This window comes from Cebus imitator, unplaced genomic scaffold, assembly GCF_001604975.1.
Source record: "Cebus imitator isolate Cc_AM_T3 unplaced genomic scaffold, Cebus_imitator-1.0 Scaffold132, whole genome shotgun sequence".
Taxonomy (NCBI): Eukaryota; Metazoa; Chordata; class Mammalia; order Primates; family Cebidae; genus Cebus; species Cebus imitator.
Window position 1 is genome coordinate 2221850 of NW_016107447.1, and position 7322 is coordinate 2229171.

General features: G+C 49.3%; 1 protein-coding gene across 2 annotated transcripts in view; it reads right to left on the reverse strand.

Moving 5' to 3' along the window:
- ELMO2 (engulfment and cell motility 2) overlaps nt 1–6242 on the reverse strand; it is a 40544-nt gene extending 34302 nt beyond the window's left edge. For both annotated transcript variants that reach the window (XM_017541286.2, XM_017541287.2), the window contains exon 1: nt 6142–6242. The gene's annotated coding sequence lies outside the window, so the exon portion shown is untranslated. The remainder of the gene's footprint in view (nt 1–6141) is intronic.
- Nucleotides 6243–7322: the final 1080 nt, after the last annotated feature.

Consider the following 7322-nt stretch of genomic DNA (forward strand, 5'->3'; position numbering starts at 1 on the left):
AATGGAGCAGTCTCTAAGTGGCTTCTAGAAGGTGTGCTTAAAAATCATCACTGTTACAGAAGGCCCCATAGAGTTTTATCAATCACCCATGCAGTGACTGCTGCTTCCCGGAGCTGGATTCTAACAGCAGGGTTGGAAAACCCATCCAAGGAAGGAAGTGAAAGATGATCCCCTCCTATTAGTAAGGAATTTGGGATGAAGAATGCCAGGTTTCCAGCTCCCCTCCTTCCTCCTGTTCCTTTAGGGATAAAAATGGATGTGTGCTTTTTGTTCAGTTATTTTGCTTTTGATTTGGTGAAGGAGGCATGGGTAAGTTTGGTTTATGTTTCCTGCAACAGAATGCAACCTCATCAGGAAGGCAAGTTGGGGTCACACCCACTTTCTAATCGAGAACATGATCTCAAAAAGACTTCTCCTTCTGAAATCTTCTCATCTGAGAAGTGACTCAACTTCCCTTAGTTCAGTCCACTGAATGAGGATGAGACTCTGAGGTCCAGAAAAGGGAGGATTTGACTGGCAGAGATTACGGTTCTCACGTTTACTGCTAGAAACCCTGGGAAGGACCACCATACCAACAGCAGCTGAGGTTTTCCCTTTTTGTTGAAGTGTGTTATACACAGGACTCATTCAAGCATGGTTAAAAGCCACAAACTTACATAGAGGCAAAAGTGTGGTGAGAAAGGGTAGAGGGCAGGAGAACTGTTTGGGTTTCTTCATCTTGATTCCTGTTATAAGAACTGCCTGGGTCTTCTCTTATTCTGTATAGACAGCCTCTATAGTGTTCCTACACTTAAAGAATAGTGCTTAGTTAAACTCCTTAGCAGAGCATTCAACTTACTCCAGGTCCACCGTGGCTCTGCGGTGGGACTGGCTTTCAAACTCGCTTTTGCAGATGCCATGCTCTCGCCAGACCACCTGCTCCCTGAAAAACCATGCTCTTCTGAGTCTGTATGTTTGCTTGTGCTATTATTTCCTCCTCCTTGTCCAGCTGCCAAACTTCTACTCAACCTGCAAGGCCCAGCTAAGATAATCACTCTTCTATGCGGCTTTCCTAACCCTCTCACCTCAGGTAAAATTTACTACATCCTCACCTGTGATCCCAGTCTTTTACACATACTTTCACAATCCTACTGATTTACAATTCTCTATGTGCAGTCTCTTCCCTGACTACTATCGGTGTGATCTGTACACCAGCAGCAGCAGTATCCCTGGGAGCGTGTAGTAATGTGGAACTGCCTCTCCAGCCCAGACCCATCCAATCAGAATCTGCCTTCAAACAATATCCTGGAGTGGTTCAAGTGCATGTTAAAGTCTGGGATGTAGGTTCAAGTTCAGATACAGTCCGAGAAACAGTGGTTCTCAACTCTGGTTGTGCACCATCAATGCACACCCCAGGGCATTTAGAAACTCCCGGATGATTTTAACAGGTGGCCAGAGTGGACCCACACTCCAGGAGAGTTGACAACCTGAGGGTAAAGACTCATGAAGCCTGAGTCTATTCCCCCACCTACTCTTTCCCCCAGTTTGCAGCACACTGTCTGGCACACAGCTGTGTCCCTAGAATTCCACGGTAAAATTCCCTCCAGGGTGCCTCCAGACCTAACTGCCATTAAAAGAGAGTGAAAACACTAGTGACTGAGGATTATTAATTGCCTAGAACTTTCCAAATCCCTAACTACAATAACTGAGGAGATGAATTTACAAAAAGTCAAGTGTTTACAAACCACTTGCCTCAGTTTTTGGAAATGAGAGGAAACAGAAACTGAGATGGAAAATACAGATGAACTTCAGAATGAAACTTTAGAAAACTGTGGCTGCATAAGGAGATGGAGCTTGGGTAGGGAGGGAGTGTGGTGTGCTGAGAGGAGTCCTGGGTTCTGACTAACATCTTGGGCTGTGAGCTCCTTCAGTATCAACCAGAACAGCACAGCATTGTTCTCAGTGTAAAACCAGGCCAAGCCCTTTCATTATATAAATAAGGGAACTTAAGTCCGGAGAAGCTGGCAAGGCCATGCCACCAGTTAGGGACAAAAGGAGGCCTAGGCCCCCACTTCTGATTTACTCTCTTCCTGCAGCACAGCTCTACCACAAGCACAAGCCTTTCTGGACCTCGGGTCCTGATCTACATGGAGGGCTGGACTAGATGTTTTTGAGGTCTATTCCAACTTTGGCCTTCTAGTGAGGCAGTGTAGCTTAACAGGAGCTGTGATCTGGAGTGTGAAAGGCCTGAACTTGGCTCCTGGCACTAACAATTTCCTTACCTGTAAAATGGGGATTATCATCAACCTACCCTGTAAAGCTGTTGTGAACATTAAGTGGGATAATAAAACAGTAAGCATAATAGCAGAATTCTAACTGTGTGAACTTCGAAGAAACTGCAAAAGCTCTGTAACCATGTTTCCCCAGCCCTACCTGCTAGGCAGGCATATTGCGTATTGTTGACAAAATGAGAGAGCATATGTGAAGGCAGTCCAGGAGGAAAGTCAATATAAAAGGCAAAGCATTTGTTGGTGTTCCATTATTATCGTTACTACTATTTCCTAGTGGAAGAACTTTGGAAAACGTTATGATCAGTTCCAAAGCAGCAGCCAATACAATGCCTGGCATATAATAAGTGCTCAACAAATCTTTTCTAGTGACTCACATTAAACCAACATGCCCAATAGGGTTATAAATTCAAATGTCTTAAGCAGCCAAGCAGGTAAGTAAATAAACCAAGCAGCCTCCATGTAGGGTCTGTAACACTGTGAAGTACCACCTTGCCTAGAGGAATTTAAATCCAACATTTTAAAAACACACCACGCAGCTTGGCCAAGACAGCCTCTGGCCCATACTGATTCTGGTTCTTCATTACACCACATGATGCCTCACGCCACATTACACCTCCTAGTTATTTTATGTGATCCAGTCTTGTCTTTGCAAGTATACCTGAAGCGTCCTGAAGATGAAGGCTATGACATACACTGCCCAATCACCACAAATGGCCTAGAACAGTGCTCGTGACATGGCAGCTACTTAGTGAGCAATTGCTGAACTGGGGCTGCAGGCCCAGTGCCGTGACTCACGCCTGTAATCCCAGCACTTTGGGAGGCCGAGGCAGGCATATCCCTTGAGGTCAAGAGTTCAATACCAGCCTGGCCAACATGGTGAAACTCCATTTTTACTAAAAATATAAAAATTAACCAGGCACGGTGGCATTCACCTGTAATCCCAGCTACTCGGGAGGCTGAGGCACAAGAATCACTTGAACCCAGGATGTGGAGGTTGCAATGAGCAGATCGCACCACTGCACTCCAGCCAGGGCACCAGAGCAAGACTCCTCTCAAAAAAAAAAAAAAAAAAAAAAATGAGAGAAAGGCCAGGCTGTAAACTGAAGCCTAGTATACCCAGCACCTCTGAGATGCTGCATGGTATGTATGTTTTTCTACCCAGGTCCTGGGACCAGACTAAGTCCAGGCTAGGCTGAGGTGTGGTGACTGGGTCAAAGAACTTGCCTTGCAGCGTTTCTTTCAACTGCATCAAATATGCTTGCTGCTGAGCTACCTTGGCAGGTGGTACTGCTACATCTGGACACATTATCTCAGCACAGAACAAGCTAGAATATGCTGTACACTGAAGTTTTTAAAGAAGTTTGGTCCCTAATTCCTGTACCCTCTAATTTCCTTTGCACCTCCTAGAGTCAGCATGAGGTATATAGAAGGACCAGACTGGGCCAGGTGTGGTGGCTCACGCCTGTAATCCCAGGACTTTGGGAGGCCAAGGTGGGAAGATCACCTGAGGTCCAGAGTTCGAGACTAGCCTGACCAACATGGAGAAACCGTCTTTACTAAAAATACAAAATTGGTTGGGCATGGTGGCACATGCCTGTAATCCTAGTTACTCTGGAGGCAGAGGCAGGAGAATCGCTTGAACCCAGGACGCAGAGCTGAGATCACACCATTTGCACTCTAGCCTGGGCAACAGAGCAAAATTTTGTCTCAAAGAAAAAAAAAAGAAAGAAAAGATAGTCAGACCAGACTGAAGATTAACAGATGGAGGTCCTAATCCCGCCGCCACCATTTACGAACTATAGAATTATCCCTGGCAGATAACCTCTTTGAGGAGCTTCACTATTTGTATCAGTAAAGTGCAGATAACAAGAGCTATCTCAAAAGACTCTAGAGGGTACATAAAGTATGTAATGCTGTACAGCCCAATACCGCAATCCCTGGCCACATGTGGCTACCAGGCACTTGAATAGTGGCACAGGCTGCCCTCATGTAAAATACAAACCAGGTTTCAAAAACTTAGGACAAAAAACAAGAATGTAAAATATCCCATTAATAATGTTTTTATATTACGTTATAATATAATTTTGGAATATATTATGTTAAATATATTACTAAAATTATTTTCAACTGTTTCATTTTTTAATGTGGCTACTATAAAATTTGAAATTATATATATAACTCATATTAAACTTCTGTTAGCAGCATCATTCTAACATAGAGCCTGGCACACAAAAAGCATTCCAAACATCAGTTTCCTTCCCCTACAGGTAGATATCAGTGACCACGATTTGCATCCCCTTCCTCTTGCCAAATTCAAACCCTGCATTTATTTATTTAGTAAATATTAATAGTGCTTGGTGCTGTGTGAGATGCTAGAGATACAATATGAAGCAAAACCAGCCACTGTCTTCTTCGTGGACCTTACAATCTGGTGGCATGGAGAGGGAAATACCAATACTTTTGTAAATAAATGTAAAACTTCAGTTGTGAAAGTGTTGTGAAGGACAAGTACCCAGGCTGATAAAGTGGGGTATTGGTCGAAGAGTCAGGGACAGGGATGCCTAACCTGCAGAAGCGATGCTTAAGTGGAGATCTGAAGGACTGAAGAAGAGTTTCAAGACTAAGCCGGGAAGGAAGGGCAGCCCAGGGAGGAGGAACACTAAATAAAAGGCCCCGAGGAAGGCAGGAGCTTGGGATGTGAAAAGAACGGAAAGAGGCCAGTGTGGGGAGAGCACTCAGCAAGCGGGAGGAATAGTCAGACTTGGGAGAGGTCCGCAGGACCAGATCTCCAGGGCCTGGGTCAGGTTCTGGGTTTGACCCTACAAAGGGGTGGGAAGCTGGCCAGTTTCATGCCCGAAATATCCAGATCTGCTCTGGATTTTGAAAAGATTTCTCGGCCGGGTGCGGTAGCTCGCGCCTGTAATCCCAGTACTTTGGAAGGCCGAGGCAGGCGGATCACCTGAGGCCAGGAAGTCGAGACCAGCCTAACACGGTGAAACCCTGTCTCTACTAAAAATACAAACATCTTTGGGTGCGTGGGCGTGGTGACACGCACCTGTAGTTTCAGCTACTTGGGAGGCTGAGGCAGGAGAATTGCTGGAACCTGGGAGGCAGAGGTTACAGTGAGCCGCCGAGATTGTGCCACTGCCCTCCAGCCTGGGCGGCAGAGCAAGACTCCCTCTCAAAAAGGTTTCAAAAAAAAAAAAGGATAAAGAAAAGAAAGAAAGAAAAGGTTTCTCCGGGCACGGTGCAAGGCCGACAGGACAGTGACCCTTGTGCCTGCGGGCAGACCACTTAAGACACTGTGACTGCCCAGGCAGGAAGCGAGAGGGGCCTGAACTGAAGGGTAAGCGCTGGGGATGGAAAGTACAAGCACCTTGGGGCTACTGAGCCGGCAGGATCCACGGGGCGGGCTGGTGAACCCGGGCAGCGGGGTCACAGTCGAACGGGACCCCGGGCTTCGGACTCGTGCGGGCCCGCCCCGAGCGCTCCCACGCTCCTTCCCAGCCCTCTCCGTGCCCTCCCTCCCCGATCCTCCCACCCAACGTCTCCCTCCTTCTCCCTCCGACCGCTGCCCGGCTCAGCCAGCCCCCGCGCCGGACCACCTGGCCCGCCCTCTTCCGCCACGCGACGCCCCTTCTGGGTCCAGGACCCTGTCTCTCCTCCCGTCCGGAAGCCCCTGCTGGGCGGCGACCCCTCGGGGGCCTGAAGAACCGGCTTGGTCCAGCCCAGGCCCGCCCTCTCATCCCCTCAGCCTCCCGGGCAGATGCAGGCCGCCGCGCTCAGTCCGGCCGGTCTTCCCTACGTCTCTCGGGCCGGGACCCTCTCCACCGCCTGCCGCGCCCTGGTCCCCGGCACTCCCCTCACTCACCAGCTCGTCGACCTAGGCCCAGCTCCCGCTCCCGGGTCTCGCCTCTGCGACTCCAGCAGCCTCCGCCCGCCCCGCCTTCTTGGGACCCCGCCCCGCGCAGGCCGGGCCGGGCTCCTATTGCTCCATCTCGCTGTCACGCTGAAATCTCTTTCTTTAATTGGGTTGCTTGTCTGTCACTCAAGAAAGGGCGGGAGCAGCTGCCGGTAGAGAGGAAAAATGCCGGCCGTCCCCGCCCCTCTAGCAGAGGCCTCTTAAAGAAACAGGACGCCTTTCCCCAGCCGGCTACAGGATCTGGAGGAATGTGATTTTTCAGCAAACCCAAGAGGCAGCTTTCTTTTTCCCCCCGAAACTTTTTTTTTTCTTTTTGGTATGCAGTCCTAGAGTGAAGGAAAAGGCTTTGGTTCCCTGTGTCAAATCATAGGTTGTGAGCTGTAAGCGGTCCTCTGGTGGCACTCCGCCCTGTGCCCAGAGGGCACTTACCGCACACTCAACAGTGGGGATCGCTGTGGTTTGGGGAACTGAGTGGGAGGTGACAGTCGTGTCAGAGGCTGTGAGCAGCCGCGCTGCTCACCACCGAGTTGGAGCTAATTATACCGGCACCCAGGGCTGACCGTGGGCGCTGAGCAGAGGCAGAAGGGTACAACTCAGCTGTGCTGTTGGAAGGGATCCGTGGGAGGTGGCATTCGTCACTGCACCTGCGGATCGGAACAAGGCCGGGCACCGCGCCAAGGACTCACTCCTGCTGTCTCCCTTCATGCTCACAGCAGCCCTGCAATGGAGGGAGCATCCTGATCCCTTCGTTGCAGATGAGGAAACTGAGGCTCAGAGAGGGTCCGAGATGTTGCAGCTGGTGAGGGGCAGAGCAAGACGCCGACCTCTGCCTGTTGGGTTCCAAAGTTTATACTTTAATCATTCGTCTAGCAGATTCTTAGAACAATCCTGGGACTGTGTATTCAGCTGTCCCTTTGCAGATAAAGAAACTGATACTCGGCCAGGCACGGTGGCTCACGCCGGTAATCCCACTACTTTGGGAGGCCAAGGCGGGCGGATCACGAGGTCAGGAATTTGAGACCAGCCTGACCAACATAGTGAAACCCCGTATCTACTAAAAGTACAAAAATTAGCCAGCGTGGTGGCACGCGCCTGTAATCCCAGCTACTCAGGAGGCAGGAGAATTGCTT